The sequence below is a fragment of the Aythya ferina genome (genome assembly GCF_964211825.1).
Source record: "Aythya ferina genome assembly, chromosome: 19".
Taxonomy (NCBI): Eukaryota; Metazoa; Chordata; class Aves; order Anseriformes; family Anatidae; genus Aythya; species Aythya ferina.
The window spans coordinates 7,290,671-7,308,827 of NC_140309.1; the positions used below are offsets into that span (position 1 = coordinate 7,290,671).

At 48.3% G+C, this 18,157-nt stretch overlaps 1 protein-coding gene across 1 annotated transcript in view; it reads left to right on the forward strand.

The window, feature by feature from the left end:
• The first annotated feature begins 8,282 nt into the window (after positions 1-8,282).
• The window catches only part of LRRC75A (leucine rich repeat containing 75A), an 81,689-nt gene continuing 71,814 nt past the window's right edge, over positions 8,283-18,157 (forward strand). The window contains exon 1 of the mRNA XM_084493168.1: positions 8,283-8,507. The gene's annotated coding sequence lies outside the window, so the exon portion shown is untranslated. The remainder of the gene's footprint in view (positions 8,508-18,157) is intronic.

The following is an 18,157-nucleotide window of genomic DNA, read 5'->3' on the forward strand; positions in this document are numbered from 1 at the left end:
AGTCTTACCAACTCTCACTTTGGGACTCTATCCATCTCTGAAGGGCAGCTGAAAATGACACTTTATTAGCTTAGTCCAATTTCAATTTAATGCTGTGCACTCGGGGGAAGATGATGAGGAGTGAACTAGTACTGTTGCGATTAAGGTCAGAGAGACCACACAGTAAAATTCATACTGTTCTCTGTGTCCATTCTTAAATCAGAGGAGTTTTTGTGATGTGCATTTTTCCCTTTCTCATGCTGGCTTTTGCTGTTTCTTTCCAGCTTGTTATTTGGTAACCTCCTTAATTTTCAGGAGTCTGGATTTTCCTGCAGACACTTCCACCACTGCTTTTAAAATCTCACTGATTGCCTTAATTGACCTTTCATCTTGTCTTTGTAGAACCATAGAACGGGGTGGGTTGGAAGGAACCTTAAGGATCATCTAGTTCCAACCCTCCTGCCATGGGCAGGGACACCTCCCACTAGACCAGGTTGCTCAAAGCCCCGTTGGGCACCCACAACTTCTCTGGGCAACCTGTTCCAGTGCCTCACCACCCTCCTAGTGAAGAGGTTCTTCCTTATATCTAATCTAAATCTACCTTCTTTCAGTTTAAAGCCATTACTTCTTGTCCTATCACTACAAGACCTTATAAATAGACCCTCTCCAACTTTCTTGCAGGCCCCTTTTAAGTACTGGAAGGCCACTAGAAGGTCTCCCTTCTCTTCTCCAGGCTGAACAACCCCAGCTGTCTCAACCTGTCTTCACAGAAGTGCTCCAGCCCTTTGATCTTTGTGGCCGTCCTCTGGAGTTGTCCCAACAGCTCCAAGTCCTTATGTTGGGGCCCCCAGAGCTGAATGCAGTACTGCAGGTGGGGTAGAGGGGGGACAATCACCTCCCTTGCCCTGCTGGCCACGCTGCTTTTGATGTAGCCTGGAATACAGTTGACTTTCTGAGCTGAAAGACCACCACACCAGATCATGTTGAGCTTCTCATCCACCAACACCCCCAGGTCCTTCTCCTCAGGACTGCTCTTAATCTGTTCTCCACCCAGCCTGTGTTTGTGCTTGGGATTGTCCCATCCCAGATGCAGGACCTTGTGTTTGGCCTTGTTGAACTTTATGGCGTTTGCACAGGCCCATCTCTCAGGCCTGTCCAGCCAGGTCCCTCTGGATGGCATTCCTTCCCTCCAGCGTGTTGACCACACCACATGGCTTGGTGTCACTGATGAACTTGCTGGGGGTGCATTTGATCCCCCTGTCCACAACAGAGATGTTAAACAGCACCAGTCCCAGAACCAGTGTCTGAGGAACACTGCTTGTCAGGGGTCTCCACGTGGATGTTGAGCCATTGACCACAGCTCTTTGAGTGCAACCATCCAGCCAATTCCTTACCCACCGAGCTGTCCATCCATCAAATCCACATCTCCAATTTAGAGACAGTATCCTGCGGGACAGTGTCAAATGCTTTGCACAAGTCCAGGTAGATGATGTCAGTTGCTCTTCCCCTATCCACCAACGCTCTAACCCTCTTGTAGAAGGCCTCCAGATTTGTCAGGCACAATCTGCCCTTAGTGAAGCCACGTTGGCTTCACCAATCACCTCTGTTTTCCACGTGCCTTAGGAGGGTTTCGAGGAGGATCTGCTCCATGCTCTTGCTGGGCACAAGAGGTGAGGCTGACTGGCCTGTATTTCCCTGGGTCTTCTTTTTTCCCTGTTTAAAAATGAAGGTTATGTTTCTCTCTTCCAGTCAGTGGGAACGTCACTGGACTGCCACAGCTTCTCAAATATGATGGACAGTGGCTTAGCAACTTCATCTGCCAGTTCCCTCAAGGCCCATAGTTGCGTCTCATCAGCTCCCATGGGCCTGTGCACCTTCAGGTTCCTTAGCTGGTCTCAGGCCTGGTCCTCTCCTACAGAGGGTGGTTCCTCGTTCTCCCAGTCCCTGCAATTTGGGTGGTGTGCCAATGATCTCTTGCTAGTGAAGGCAGGCAAAAACAAGTCATCGAGTTCCTCAGCCTTCTCTGTATCCCAGGTAATCAGGTCTCTCATTTCCTTAGAGAAACCTTTTAGTGCTGATGTACCTATAGAAGCTTTTCTTGCCCTTGATGTCCCTGGCCAGATGTAATTCTATCAGGGCTTTGGCTTTCCTGACTTGATCCCCAGCTGCCTGGACAATTTCTCTATATTCCTTCCAGGCTACCTGTCCTTGCTTCCACTCCCTCTAGTCTGCTTGAGTTTGTCCAGAAGTAACTTGTTCATCCATGAAGGCTTCCTGCCCGACTTCCTCCTGAGCTTGGAGGAGGCGATCCTTGAATCGCCTTGATCCTTGGCTCCTATATCTCTTGGGGAAGGAAGTTTTCATCAAAACATTTGTGTAACATCCTAGATGGCTTGTGCCGTGCTGTGCTGTCCCTCCAACAGATAATGGGGTGGTTAAAGTTCCCCTGTGAGGATCAGAGCTTGTGGATGTGAGGCTGCTCCTGTCCATCTATAGAGGGGCCTCATCCACTTGGTTTTCCCAATGGGGTGGCCTGTAGCAGACCCTCACAACAACAACTCTCTGTGGCTCCTCATCCATCCCCACGCAGAGCTCCACACACTCCAGCTGGTCACCAACACAGAGGGTGATTCTTCCTCCTCGTTTCCCCCTGCCTATCCCTCCTAAAGAGCCTCTATCTTTCCATCCCAACAATCCAGCCATGGGAGCCATCAGGCTGCTCCTGGCTAAATTGCTTGTGTCCCTATGAAACAACAGCAGCAGATAATAGTCAGGGGGCTATATGAGGCGTGCTAGTTTCTTGGTGACATCTCTGATACGAGCCCCCAGTAAGCAGCACACCTCTACAGAGCGTCAGGTTGGCAGATGGGTGCCTCTGTACCTTGGAGAGTCACCTACTATCTCCCATCGCCTTTTCTTAGTCACGCTGGTTGTTACATGGGGAACAGATCTGTCTGCCTTGCTCAGCTCCAGCGTCTCTCCTCATGTGATGGGTCTCTCCCCTTCAGTCTGTGGAGCAGTAAAGTGGTTCTGCAAGGGCACCTCAGCCTTCAGGGGAAGCCTTTTCCTCCTGCTGGTCCTTGCCGCTGCAAGCTTCCACCCTTCTGCATTATTGGCCCCTCTCCCGGGAGAATCTTTGGCTGTTTGGCTGCGGGTCCACTGCAGGCTGCGCTTGGAACCAGCTATCTAACTCCATCTCGGCCTCCCTGATGTCACACGGCCTTCTCACCTCCTCCTGCAGCTCAGCCACCTGCTGCAGGAGGTCCTCCACCTGGGCACACCTTTTGCAGGTAGGTCTGCAGCCCACACATATGCTTTTCTCTCTCTTTCTTTGGTAAATATTGCTCTAAAGTACACAAAACAAGAAAACCCAAGTAAGGTCTTACAGTCTCAATTATGCTGGCATAAGATTCTTAGTTTATTACACATAGACACTATTGGGATTGCTACCCTACTGATTCGTGGGTCTGTATCTATAGGACTTCAGTATTCAGCAAGTTCACAACTCTTCAGAGCATTTGAAGCAAATAACCACGCTTTTCTTCAGAACATATTTCCATTCCAGAGTTTTGGTTACTTAAATGGTGTTAACTAACTTGCATTTTTCTCCAGGGATGTTAAGGTAAAGCTTGAGAGATGGCCTAGTTTGGAGTCTAGGGATAAAATGAAGCTTCCGTTTTTTCTCCTGATGCTGCTATGGGCTAATACTGCTTCACTGATGTGAGTTGGTGAAGTAACACAGGTAGACAGCTTCTCCTGAAAATTGTCTGAGCTGTTCCTAATTAATTCATGCATACCCAGCCTTCTGCATTGATACTGACTTTGAGAGTTGCCTACGAGGGTGGCTTGATCTCGGGACCAAAGGCAGGAAGAGGAAACCGATTGGGGTGGTGTTGCAAATTCTGGAAATACCTAATAAAAACCACAATGCGACTCCTTTAAAAAAGCAAACCCATATCCTTTCTGTTTCAGCAACCTAAAGATCCACCTCCAAATGTCCTATTTACGAATTGATCTGGTGGGGAAAACAGATTTTTTTTTTTTTTTAATCAGTTTTGCTATTTGGTAATTAGAGGAGCCTGCCTTGCAATTTGTCACCCACTGCATTGAAATACAGAGAAATGCTAAGATTGTGACCAACAAAAGCAAAAGGGAAAATGTTAGAGAAATGTATTTTTGGCCTTAGCTTATCCCTTTGCACCCATGTATTGCAGCAGAGAGCTAAGTGTGTCCATCAGGTTGAAATGCTGTAATACTGAGGAATATTGGATTGTTCCTAGGCGCAATGTACAAAAGTTAAATGCAGCCAAACAGAAGAGTAAAAACTTAATATTAAAGTTCAGATCATATTGATCTTTCCTTTTTTGTTTTCTTTTTCTTTTTAACTATGACTTGAATCAGTTTTGATTCTATTTGTACGTGTTTTCTTGTTCTTAGAAAGCTGCCATTTTCTTTTGCATTTTTCTTTGGCATTACATAGAAAATCTGAGCCTTGGTTTTCAACCCTCTGCAGGTGATTGTAGGGTTAAGATGGCTTCTTTTGTTTTGTTTTGTTCTTACATTTCACTTGTCTTGTTGCATGATGGTTAATAGCTGATTTGGAAATGACATTTCTCTCCTAGATTAATTTTGTGTTTGTAAGATGTGCATATTGCTTTGCAGAATAAAACTGATGAAGTTTATTTTGTTGTCTTTATTTCTGCTAACCAGATGCTATGGAGGTTTCATAAATCATTGCATTATATGCACCCTCAGAAGAAATCAGTAGTGAAAGTCTATAATGGATTGGAATTTCAAATCCTTTGTATGGTGCAGTAAGCACCTTTTTATGTGTTATGGGGGGTAGGGAATGCAGCTGGTTCCCATCATGACAAATGCAGAATTTGACTTAGACACATCTCTGCTGTTGCTGTTTTTCTTGGGACCTCATTATCTTTTTGTCTCTTATTAGTCACAGGTACATAAAGCTTGTTTTATTGATGCAGTGCAGATTTCTGTGCTGAACGCATACAGATGGGGCGCTAGGAGTGTGACAGAAGAGAACAGAGAACAGCCTTAGCTATTTTTCTGAGACCAATGTGTTGTTAATAGTCAAATCAGTTTTTATTCCATTCACATGTATTTCCCCTTTCAGAATCCCAAGAATTTTTGCCAAATATCATCTGCCTTCTGTGTTGACAGTATTATTAGATTTAGCAGGAAAACCCCCAAAAAGGTGGACTTCTTGCTGCAGTAAGGACCTATGAGAGGAAGCAAAAGGTTGAAATAAGCACTTGTGATTGTCATGGAACCTGAAAATGGAGCAATGCTAAGAGAAGTACTCAGTATGCCTTGATTGTTATCATGCCCACCCCCTGCCTCCTTGCTACAGGTGCTCTGTAACTCACTCAGCTGAACTGAGACCAGATCCTGAGCATTTCAAAATGCTTGCAGGTGGCTTGAGATCATTGAAGGACATATATGGATGGCTTTTGAAATCAAGATAATGTAACTCATTAAATTCTAGCTCCAGTTATTGTGCAGCTGGAACAAGTTGCACCTGCATGTTTTCAGTGCTTGAGGGAGTAGGAAAAACATACTTGGTGTTGCTCTTGGAAGCTTGTTAAAAGCTAGGCACTGAGTATTTGACAAGCACAAGAAGGCCAGCCTGTCTTGCTTTGCTGGAGAATGGAGTTCAAAGCATTCACACAGTGCTCTAACATACTCTGGATGTATGCAGATGGTGCCTATTCAAATCTAGTGACAAATGGGAGCATTGTTTAAAAGCAAATCTGTGAAGTTGTTTAAGATTCTTTTTTTCTGGGCAGAGAAACTCTGAGAATTAATAGAAAAAAAGTGAATTTAAGAGAATAGCTTTGACAAATCCCCTTGGTTTGGCTCTAGGAAGTCTGGCTAGCTCTGAAACGTCTGCCCTGAATTAGCATTAAAGCCCTGTGTTAGCATGGTCTCAATTTGGAGTTAGTCTGTCACTGTTGCACTTAGCAAAGCAATCCTCTTGGCTTCTGCTGAATTCAGTCCGTCAGCCAGCAGAGAGGAAGAGAGAGGCGCTAGGACATGTATTCACTTGTTTCCTGTTAAACAAACTCTCTTTTATAACTCCAGCAGCCACTATTTGGCAAATACGCACATATGTTCAGTGGGCTCTGGAGAAGTGCAACTTCCTTGAAGAAAATCCTGGTTTTAGAGCTATTACTGCATAGAATTATACATGGGTAGACTTAAAGGAGGACCTATAGTGAATTTCCATTTGGAAAATGTACTTAGTAAATGAACAGGTAATGTAATGCGTTTTTTTTTTCTGAAGTAAAGGCAAGGAACCTGCTGTCTGGAACAGCTGACCAGCCTCTTGCATAGGGAAAGTCTTGCTGTAATTTGGTACCACTGTTCTTTCAAGGCCCTCTCCTGGCTCTTTGTAGCATGAGCAGCCTAAAAGTAAGTTTTAGGCAGGTAGTAGTGCAGTGGGAGAAAACCAGGCTGCTTTGCTGATGTATAACAGGACATTTCCAGAGCCGGAAGGTTGGAAGGGTGGGGTGAGCAGAAGGGATTTGTTTGATAGCACTGTAATCAGGCTGTTTGCTCCTAACAATGGTGTTTGTTAACAAACAAACAACGGCAATGAAAAATTATGTAAAGCTTGCTCATCTGGAAAAAATGCACACACCATGTTTGCAATCAGATTACATCTAGTGTTAGCAGGCAGCTACAGATTGGGATGAGAAGTACCATCTGCTGTCAGCAATGGCATTTCTTTAATCGGGCGCTTTGTGCCAAATATTTTGGTATTATGTGGAAGTATTGCTGAAAAGGAGGAACAGCATCTGTCTTCTTGCAGCAGTGCCTTCTTTCTGCAAGCAAATTTCCTTAGCCTTCTTTTTAAAAGAGTTTCAAAGAAATGTCCCCAGAAGTGCATATGATTAAATATGCTGAAATTTAGATTGCAATTTCTTTTCCATCCAGTGTTAATCAAAATATTGCTAGCGATGATTTACCTGGCAGGATGAAAAATAAATCTGTAGCAAAAAGTAGAAAACTACACGTGTTAAACTCTGTGGACCTGTCTGCCTTTAACCAGTTAATTCAGTGACTTTCAAACTTGATTTCTGAGCTGCACAAACATCCTCCTTGGAAGATGCCTGAGAACTTGTATGTACAAAGGTTTCTTTGTGGTGTCTGTTAACTTGGGTAGTCTTTCTGTTAGCCTTTGCCAACTTTTCAGATGTAGCTTGGGGACTGACCTTGAGGTGTCTGTTAACCCCACGCTGAAAACAACTCAGCTAAATAAATAGCAGAATTGCTGAGAACCGAGGTGCAAACTTGCTGGATTTGGATCTTTGTTCAGCGCTGATGCAAGCAGTGTTCCTGTCCATCAGTGCACTGCACCAGCTCTCAAGAGATCTGGATTTCTTGCTCTGCCTTGCTGGGTGACTTGGGCAGCTTGCTTTATGTTTGCAGATCTCATTTTCTCCTGTATTTCTACAGGCTTTACAGCTGTACAAAGTGCTATGACCTTTGCTGATACAAACTTAGGGAGATTATTACCTAACCTGCAAGGCTTCCCAGCAGAACCAATATTTGCTATCTATCTTTCAGAGACATTTCTGTACAGGATGTTAAAATAAAAATTGGGCACCTAAGGATAGACTTCCTTCTGTCATCTCTATTGTTTGCTTCTTGCACCAATATTCTTGTGCCTTGATGAAATAAGTAACTACTTGAGATTTCATCTGTAGCTAAACACACAAGTCAATCCATGCATGATCCGTTTCATAGACCTCGTTATTAAAGTTTGTGAATAGGAAACTTCCCAGTACATTACACTGATTAGCATATACCATTGGAAAAGATCTCTTCTGCTTAATGACATTGAACTTATAACAAGAGGGGGATTTACAGAGAGGAGGGTGACAATGACCACCTACAGTCTTTGTATAAAAGACTAACTTTGTCTGCTCCTACTGTGCAAGCAGTAGCTCAGGTAAGTGAGTGACTGCAAAATGTGGGAAAACCCATCATGTCCTTGTTCCCATTTCACCCCAGAGCCCCATATAAACAAAATTACCATATTCTAGCAGGCACTACTAGTAAGGGAAGTCATTTTGTGACCTGTAGGTGGGGATGTGACCATGTGGAGCTCACCCTCCCTGCAGCACTCACCACAGCTCAGCACCCAAGGGAAGATTTTCACCTTAGAGTTTACTTGTTTCTGCTGGACTCTCCCTTTCCTTTGGCAGCAGCACTTGCTGAGCAGCTGAGTCCAAATTGCTGCCTGTGGCTCAGGTGTGTGGATTTGCCATTTTGTTAGTAACGAGGTGCCACAGGAGCTGCTGAGCGCCTCTGATTGCTCCTCAGCTGGTGGCTGGGGACGTGGTGATTGAGCTGGGGTGGTCACTGCTGGGCACTCAGGCTTCTCCGGGGGGAGAGGTAATTCTGGCAGTGCATGTGGGGGCTTGGGGTGATATGAAGAAACATTTAGAAGTGAACAAGTGGGACTGGAGCTGCCTCCTCCTGCTGGCGCTGCTGTGGCCCAGGTAAGTCCCTGCAAGCAGGGGGCTACGGGGGCTGTGGTGCTTTTGTGTTGGGTGGCAAAACTGGACTCCAAAGTGAACCCAAAGGGGCTTTAGGAGGTGGTGGCTGGTGGGCTAGGAGGTTGTTACAGAGCTTAAAGCAACCGTGGCTGGCTGAACTTGCTGCTCTTTGAGCCTGAAGCAAACAGGCTGGGAAGGAAACTTCCCGAGGAAATCCCTAGCGAGAGAGTCAGCGCTAGTACGGGGGGAGGACTAGAAATGAGTGAATTCAGATCAGGAAAAGAGGCCTGACGCTTCTGCAAGAAACTCATTTGAAGCACACAAGGACCTGAGGGAAAACGGGGCGGGAAGCGGCGAGGCCCGGCCCGGCCCTGCCCGCCCGATGCCGCCAGAGGGCGGCAGGAGCCCGGCCTGGAGCCTCCCGGGGCCGGGGCTTGGGCCTGGACCTGCTTCCAGCGGGGCCGGGCTGCAGGGAGGGACACACGGCGCTGCTTCTGCCCCCAGCCCTGTGGGGAGAGGGGGAGAGGATGGCAGAGTGTTTTAGGAGTGCCCGGGGCCGTGTAACTGCGCTCTGGGCAGTGAGCGATGCTCGTGGCTCTGCCACGGGTCTTGTCTGGGTGTCCCCGTCCCTCCCGGGGTGTCTGCGTGCTGTAGATTCACAGGGAGCCTTCCTCACCCCACAGGGGTGCTGGGCTCTGCGTCTGTCGGGTATTGGGGCTGAATCTCCTGAACAGGCATTAGGAATTGCAGTGCGAATGTAGGGTGCTGCCATCCTTCCTCTGGTGATTGTTTGTCAGATGTTGTCCCCTAAAACGAGGGGTTTTCATTTAGGAAGAGACTGAATACTGAACGACAGCCCTTTCCCTGACATTCCCAAGCAGTTTCTCAGCTGATGTGCTCCTTTGGATTTGCTCAGTGCTCAGGTTCTTGTGCTGTGACACCCACTTGGCAATGTGCTTCCTCTCCTTACCTCCACCTATGCTTCCAATAAGCAACCGACTGGCCTTAGCGCTTCCTTAGCAGTAGGTGCGTGGTTTCCCTTGCGCAGCATCTGAGGCCACAGATGCCCTTTCTTAATTAGAAACAAACCTCTTATGCAACAGAGGCACTGCGGCGTTCCCAGGGCTGCGTGGTAGGGCTGGGGATGCTTTACCTTGCTTGGTTCTGTTCCTGCAGGTCCCCGTGTGTCTGTAATCACTCAGGGAAAATCTGGGAAATGGGCTGGTTTTCCTGGGTCTTGCTCCCATTTAAAGAAAAGGTAACAGCAGGGAAATTGTGAAGAATAAACTGGGCTTGGGGATCTTCCCCACTGCAGCCCAGCTTGGGAAGCAGCTGAGCAAAGGTCAAAGCAATTTGACAAGTTTGTCCCTGTTGTTGGTTACAGGGGGTATAGAGGAGGCATTTGCCTTTCTCTGTTGTGATGGTTGTAAATGTCAGTGCTCTGGGTCTGCAGTTGGTGCTACTTAATGAGTATGGGGTCCATCATAATTTGGAATTGCTATCAGGTGGAGGGAGGCAGTGTTTCCAGGAAGATGGCTCAAACCCCTGCTAGCACCAACACAATGTCTCGTGACTAGGACCTGGCTCCTGTACCTAACTTTGCCCTGAAGGCAACAGCATTTAGAAACCTAGCTGCTTGTTTGTTTGAATATTTGAACTTTTCCCCATCTCCTGTTAAAAATAAGGCCACAGTCCCTGTGTTTCTCGGCTGTGGTGGATCAGGGAAATCTTTCACTCCCTGCTTTGGATCTTGCCTGAATGCACACGCAGCTCCTGCTGGCTGTTAGCAGGAGAGCAAAGCAAGTGAGGCAAACCCCTGGCACACCGTGCTGTGCTCCAGGAGCACAGCGGGCTTGGAATTATTTATGATGTTCCATTGTGCATGAATAAAATGTTTTGTAGGAACACAGGAAGCCTCCATCATCGGAGATGTCCCAGCAGTGCCCGCTGCGAGCAGGCACTTTCACGAGGTGAGGTGCTGGCTGCTCCCTCATGGTCGGAGCACCGTGGGGTTGATGTCTTGCTGATTTCTTGTGTGCAGGAGCGACATAGACTAGACCCATTCAAAGCAGTTTTTCAGCAGAAAAGCTCCATCCACCCAGTGGTTGCCCAGGCACGATTGTGCATGCACAAAGCAAACAAGTGACTGTGGAGCCAAACCCTGGCACATGAGGCACAATTATCATCTCCAAGCCTGGGCACAGCTGGAGGCCAGCAGGGACCCTGGTGTGGGTTGGAGCAGCCTGAAAGCTGCTGTGTCTGAGCTGAGTGACTGGAGGAAGGAGTCCCCCAGCGTCCGGGGCTGGAGCCCAGAGCAGCTCAGGCTTGCTGTGACTCCACACCAGGGTAGCCAAATGTGTTGTTGCAGACAATGGTCCCCTGGAACGGTTGCCCTGACAAAGTCAAAATACTTCGAGAAGCACTTCCTTCCCCTTCACTGAAAAACTGGAATCTGAGCAGATCTGCTGCAAACTGAATATGAGCAGGCATTGAATAATACAACCTCGAGTCAATGCGCCAGCCGCTGCAGCATCAAGATTTCCCCTTGAGTCATTTGAAGCATCACAGCAGCAGATAGAGCTACATTTGAGCTAAAACTCATTTGTGGCTCAATAACCAAATCCAGGCTTTCCTGATGTGGGCTGGGGAGGTCGTGGTGAGGCTCCTGGGAGGTGGAGCATGCTGCACAGAGGGGGCTTCTCCCCCATGTCCTGCCATCTGTGGCTGGGTTGTCCGCTAAACTCCTGCAAGACATAAGTCCCTTCAGCCCATCTGGTGCTGTGCTGATCTGGCTGCTTACAGGAATCTCTTAACTGCTCTGGATTAGAGCTGAAGGGTCTTTATCGAGGTGTGGGGAGCATTAGGCTTTGGGTGCTGATGGGGATGGGAACAGATCTAGCAGGAGGTTTGCTTCTTGGCCTGAGCTGCTCCGTACGGAGTTGGTGGCGAAGATCACAGACAACAGAAATTTGCTGAAACCAATGTTTCTGGTAGCATTGAGTCTTTCTGTGTTTCAGCTTCATAACCCACTGAGCAGGAGGTGCCTGCAGATCAGAAACCTCAGTGGTTTTGGAGCCACCACTTCTCCTGTGTGCTGGTGAGACCTGGGCACACTCCTGCTTCTAGATTTTTCTCTGCTGCCACGCTTAAGGCAAGACAGTGAAAAGCTCTCTCTGAGGCCTCAAAATCTCTCAAAGGAGAGCAAAGAGCATCTCTCATTGTGTACAGGCATGGTCTTGCGTTTGTAGGACCTTCTAGCCTAGAGCCAGCTCTGCTGTGGTGTGAGCAAGAGGCTGCTAAACAGAGCAGGAACTGCTACGGGCGCTCCCAGTGCGAATCCCGTGGTGTGAATCCAGGATGGCCAAGGCTTGTGATGTTTGCAGACAGCACAACGTCTGCTATTTCTGGCCATATTTCCTGAGAGCAGCTTGTGAATTCTCCGTGTTGCTGCAAGTGTGATATCTCTGGGAGCTTCTGCGTCTGTGCTGGGACAGCCCGGGAGGACCTCGGCATCCTGCTGGAGAGGTCTCGCCGGTGGGCTCTGTCTCCTCGGGGCTCTTGGTGGTGCTGGCAGAGCTGCTGCCTGCTTTTCCCAGCTGGATTTCATGTGACGCATGGCTTTGCCCATGGTTTCGCTGATTGCAAAACCAGAGGGTACCTTGTTGCCAAAAGATTTTGCAAAACATTCCTCCGTGCTGCTCCGTCTGCCGGGGAGAGGGTGCTTTGTTCATTGTTCTGTTTATCCAAAATAGGTCGCTTCCAACCACAAGCATCTGGGGCTTTTGCTGTTGCAGGAAGCTGCCAATGCGAATGCAACCTTCGACATGCCTGTGAACAAGCTCATTCCTGGAAATGGGAAGATCTCCATTAAAATGACTCTGTCCATCACACCACCCAAGGTTCTCCAGTAGGAGCGTGCTGAGCATGGATCGCTTTTCATTCTGGCAACCGAAAGTGTTTGTTTCCGTTTGTTTGTTTGCTTTAACCTTCTGGGAGGAGATGCCAAGGATGTGTTAAAGAAATTTAATTTAATTTCTCGTACTTCCAGAGGTGCTGAAACCAGCGGGTGAATCACTGCCCTGCTGTGTGTGGGAAGGCAGGGCTCTGCCGCACCAGCACGGGCGTCTGAATGGGGCCATTTTAGAGAGTGACATGAAGAAAAAGGAATTGATTTATTTACTAACAAAGCCACAGTGGAAGAGAACCCCCCTGTAGTGCCAGAAAGAGCATTTAAGATCTCTCTGTCTCTGGGTTGGCTCGGTGTGTGTGTGTTTGGGGCTTTTTGCCTCTCTTAGGCAGGAGCATAAGCTAACAGTGAGGGCTGCTGGTGGAGAGGGCACGTACACTGGTTTACCTTTCTTCTCCCCTTTTTTTTTTTTTTTTTGTTCTTTGTCATTTTTGGGGCTTTTTTTCTCAATCAAAGCTTTGACAAATGCTGCTGGGCACCCAAGGCAGGCTGCCCTCCTGTGCTGTAGGGCCCTGACCAAGGGGATTCCTAAGCTGTGGTCAGCTCGGTGGATAGAAGTAGCTCAGCGATCCTTGCCCACCACAATGATTCACTGCAGCTGAGTTTAAAAACAAAAAGCAAAAGCAACAAACAGTTGTACCTCTCACCTTGCACAAATCTCGCCCGCCTGAACACCTTGGTGCTGAGGGACTGGGGTTTGTATGTATTTCTATTAAAATTCATGACACACACTAAAAATTGCGGTGAGACTAAACTCTGTTCATGAAGAATTTAAGACTGCTGCTTCTGGTCAGGAAATGCCTTGCTAGGGGGGCACCAAGAGAAAGCAGTCTCGAATAAGAAACACAGCTGTATCTGCAGTTGGGGTTTATAAATTAAAAGGAAAAAAGAATTGGCACCTCATGCTTCAGGTCCTCACTGCAAAACCTCCCTGCCCTATGGCTGAGGAAATGGGAGAGCCCCTGATAGGGGCAGGATCGATGAAACCAGCAGGCAGGGGCGTCAGTGCGCGGCTGCTGTGGTTATTCCATGGCAGTTGTGCATCTCCGTGTATCGGTGTTGATTAAATGAGTGGTTGGAAGGGCTTCTTGGGGGTGGCGAGGTTTGTAAACCTCCCTTGGCTGGCCAGGAAGAAGGGCAGGGCTCGGAGTGCCCGCTGTGATCTGGGGGAAAGCTGGTGGTACTCCCTGCGCTGTGGCTTGAATCTCAAATACGGTGACTCCGCGCCTTCTCTGCAGGCACAGCTGGAATTCAAAGCACTCCTGGATTAGTTCAACACTGAAGTTTGTAGCGAGAGGGAGAGCTGCGGCATTTAGCTTTGATTTGATTTCTTTCTTCTTGAACATTTTAAGACTCTCAGGATTGAAGCTTTCCCTCCTGCCCCCAGGACCCATCCATCTGCTTATCTGCAGACCCCAGACAGCCAGCTTTGCTCCTGTCCTTGCCATCAGAAATGCCCCTGGTTGTGTCACTGGATGTCTTGAGAGCAAGAGCGAGGACCAAGGTACCTGGCAGTGGAGCTCTACAATGGTTTCAGGGCTTTTTCCTACTATTTATGGCCAGGGCCATCCCACGAGGTGGCTCAGGGAAGCCTGGTGTGGCTGTTGCCTGTTGGGTATATGTGGGTTGACCTTCTGAGGCTAAATGTGCCTCTTCTGCAATGTGGTCAAGGTGGTGTATGGAAATCCAGACTCTTTCCCTGTAAATAACCTTCAGCATGATTCAGAGAATCCCGTAGCTTTCCTGCAGGGATTTTCTTAGGGGTAGGCTTGCTCTAGCACTCGGGAGCCTGGATATGCTCGCAAACCTGGGCTTCAAATGTCTGAAAATATCAGAAAAATTGAACATGCATTGGCAGAAGAGCTCCATCTCTTCTCTGGTTGCTGTAGGCTCTCCTAGGTCTCCTGTTGATTTGCTCCCACTTATAGAAAGGGCAAGACCAGGAACATTTAGTGCAAGATCCCAGCCATGCAATGTCTCACCCGCTCCTCCAAATAGCAATTTTCACCCAGCTCTCCCAGATTTAGCAACCTCAGCTTCTTATTGAGAGAAGTAAGCTCTGTGCTCAACAAGCCAGGGCTTTTCTCTAGATCAGGGCCAAGATGTAAGCAGGGAAGAGGCTTTGAGTTTGGTCTGGGGTGCTACAATTTGGCACTTGTGTGGGCTTTGTTCTCATCTATCCCTTTGAATCTTTTGGGGGCTCTTGCTTTGGAGAAGTGCATTCTTGGGATCCCTTGGGAAGTTGTTGATGAGCTGTGCAGTGGTTGCTGTTGTCCTTGTCCTGACGATGCAGAGCCCTCATAACACCACTCCAGGCACCATGGCACGTTGGCAGGGGGCTCTTGTGCCGGGTGTGGGCTTGGAGGATGGCCTCGTGTTGGGTCTCAGGGTGGTGTGGTGAAGGTCCGATCCTCTGCTGGTTGATTTCTCTGATAGATTTTCTGTTAACTTTGCTGAGTGACGGTGGATATGGCTTTTAATTGCCCTGAGGTTAAGTCAAGCGACAGCATTTTAAAATGTTGTTCTTCTCATTCCGTGTTTCTCTCACAAATGCATTCCTCTTGCAAGTGGTATCGCTTGGATGCTGAGTAATGTCACAAAAGGAGCACTAGGCTAAAGGGGAATTAGATCCATGCTTCTCAACGCTGTTCCTATTTTTTTCCCAGATATTAGCCCTAACTTTTGACTTGCAGCTTGTCTGCACAGCTCGTCTTTTCTTTCTAAAAGGGTTGGGAAACAAATTCCAGAGACTGAGGAACCCAAATCTCCTAGGAAATGGATGCAAGATGAGTCTCCAGCTTGGTCTTGAAAATCTCAGCCCTCAAATTTTGATGTTCATGTATGCAAAGGGTCAAGAGCTTTCCATTTGTGCCAATGTTATCTGATCTGGCATTTCTTTTCCTTAAAAAAAAAAAAAGTGGTTTCTTTTCTCTTATTTGCCTGCTTCAGAAGTTATTTTCTTGTCCTACCTCCTCATGTCATGATGAGAAAAATCATCCTGTTTGTGCTGCTTACTTAAAATATGAAATTAAATTAAAAAGAAGAATCGGAGGAGCAGATTCTGCTCCTTGGGGGATTTCCCAGGACCGTGCATCCCTTGTGGCACAAAGGCTGTGAGCTGCTTCCCTGCTGCTCCTGCCCTCCTGAATTCGCACACCGTTGGTTTGTATTTAGCACCGGGTGACATCTTCCTTTAACGAGCACATTTTCCATCTGGGCTGCATTATTTAGATGTCTCCAGGAATGTTTTAAGCTGCTTCTGCACTCCCCCCTTTCCTGGCAAACAAATATTTTATGCAAGGCTTCACCAGCATCCTGGTGGAGCGGGCAGTCACTGGCCTTGCGCTGAGCCAGGAGTCAGGCATGGAGAACCTTGGCTTTGCCCCACCAGGTTGGAAATGGGAAAATCTCCAATTCCACCCAGCTTCTGACCCTTTGGTAGGCAAGGGAGGGAGAAGGGAAGCGCTGATCAGAGCAGGTTTGGTGGCAAGGTTCAAATTGGAGCCGTGCCCACTGCTGCGTGAGCTGGTGTCCGCCAGGCGCTGGACTTTGGGTGGGAGAGAAACAGTTTGGCTTTGGAGCAAACAACTAAAATCAGACCTCAGCTTGGTCTTGCAGGGCCCTCGGGCGCTCAGCTGCAGTGGGAGGGACACAGCACAGCCATGCTCTCAGGAGCACTCTGCAAATTCCCCTTTAAACACTGCGGGGAGCGCAGCGTGGATGCATCGCGCTGGATCGGGTCACCCTGACTCGCCTGCCTGTGTTTGGCTGAAATGATCCCAAAACATTTGATTATTTCAATGAAACGAAATTAGATTTTGCTGCTGATGCCTTGCCTGATGTGAGCTGGTTTTATTCCCGGGGGAGGGAGGCCCGAGGAGACAGAGAGAGGAACACGGTGCCGTATCCATGCTGGCTGCCTTGCTGTGAGTCGCTTCGTTACAGAGCCAGTAAGAAAATCAGTGTTTCCAAAATCAGAAAGTTTTTTTTTTTTTCCTTTTTTTTTTTTTTCCTTCCACAAGCAAGTTAAAACTTTGATTTATATTTATTATTTTTGAAATATCAACTTTTTACTCTATGCTGGAAAGAAACGAGTGGTTTCAGCCTCTCTCTCTGGCCAGGAAATTTTGGAGCCGGGTCAGTTTTACCCCACGCTCCGGAGATGTTTAACTGAAAGGACAAAAGACTTCACTCGGTCCTGCTCAGGCGGAGGATCTCTCCTCTGGTGTGCAAGCAGAGAAGGCATTGACTGGATCATGGCTTCGCTTTGAGCTTTGGGGAAGTTCAGACCTCAGTGCAGTCCGAACCAGGGGCCTTATCCCTGCCTGAAAACCCATGCCATGCAGCTCTTTAAATAGAGTATGTATTTTTCCAGCTTTTACAAAGTTAAAATGGAGAGGGTAAAACGTTAATTTGCAATTAACCTAAGGCTGCGCTGTGCAGCATGGAGTTTGCTTCTCATAACTGGGAGTTTAAGCCTAATTTTTCTGTTCTCTCAAATGCCCTGAAAATAGTTCCTTCATCCCAGATAAAGCCCCTGCTGACAGCGCAGCTTACCGAGGACACGGCCAGTCGATGGATGAACACAAACCAAGCGGGAGATGAAATCGTGGGGATTTATTTGTTGCCCTCCCTTCCCATCTGCACTCCTTTTCCTTTCGGGCAGTGTTGACTTGCAGGTAACTGAGCCTAGATTTCGCAAATGATTATTGTTTGAATCCCGGAGAGCTGCAAATTCCCAGCATTGACGAATTGTGACCTTCGGGCTGAGCACGAGCTCCAGCTGTCACCTTGCTCATCCCTGAGCCATGTCCCCAGCCGTGCCCAACCCCGCTCGGTGCGGGGCGAGGAGCCTCTCCCTGTGTGAGGGAGAGCGTTTAAGCAGCTTTGCACAAATGGGATTTGCACCAGTTGGTTTCTGAGAACCAGCCACCGAGCTCAGCTCCTCCTGCACTCTCCCCACCAGGCCGAGTGAGTGCAGGTGATGTTGGTCCGATGTTGGTTCCCGTCTAAACAGGAGGCAGCCTGAGCTTGATGGGCACTTTGTTGTGCACATTTTTGAAGGTAATCTGGGTGGCGTTGCTCACCCTGTCTCTGAGATTTAACGGGGCTGAGGCTGCCAGACAGCAGCAACTTGGTCCCGGTGCTGAGCGTTGTGTCCCAGAGTACCAGCCATGAGGCCATGGTGGAGCTCGGGGCTCTGATGTGTGCCACGAGGCCGTGGTGAAGGAGGTTGGAGCACGCATGGCTTGTGGTCCATGAAGCCTTGTGCCTTCAGGAGCCACCGATTCAAACTGGGTCTGGCTGGAAACGTAGTTTGTGGTGCAAAATGAGTTGGATCCCAGTTGGTGTCCTCACGGCCCCGGGTTGTCCCCAGAACCACCCCAGCGTGGTGCTAGCAGCGTTGCTCATCACCAGCTCCTCCAAGCAGGCGTCAGTCCCCATCAGAAAGTGGGGAGAAAAGAAATAGAGTATATTATCCCGAAACACATCCCCAACGGGCTCGATAACGCGAGCTCCCAGGGTGCTGGCCGTTCCCTCATCCCACAGTGAGGCGCGGTGAGAGCCGGGCTGCTGGCCCCAGTGGGACAGATGGGGCTGGCTGCTCCAAAAGCTCATCTCTGTCTGATGGCTGGGTGCTGGGAAATGGTTGGAAGGAATCAGGCTCAGCCTTGCCAAAACATCC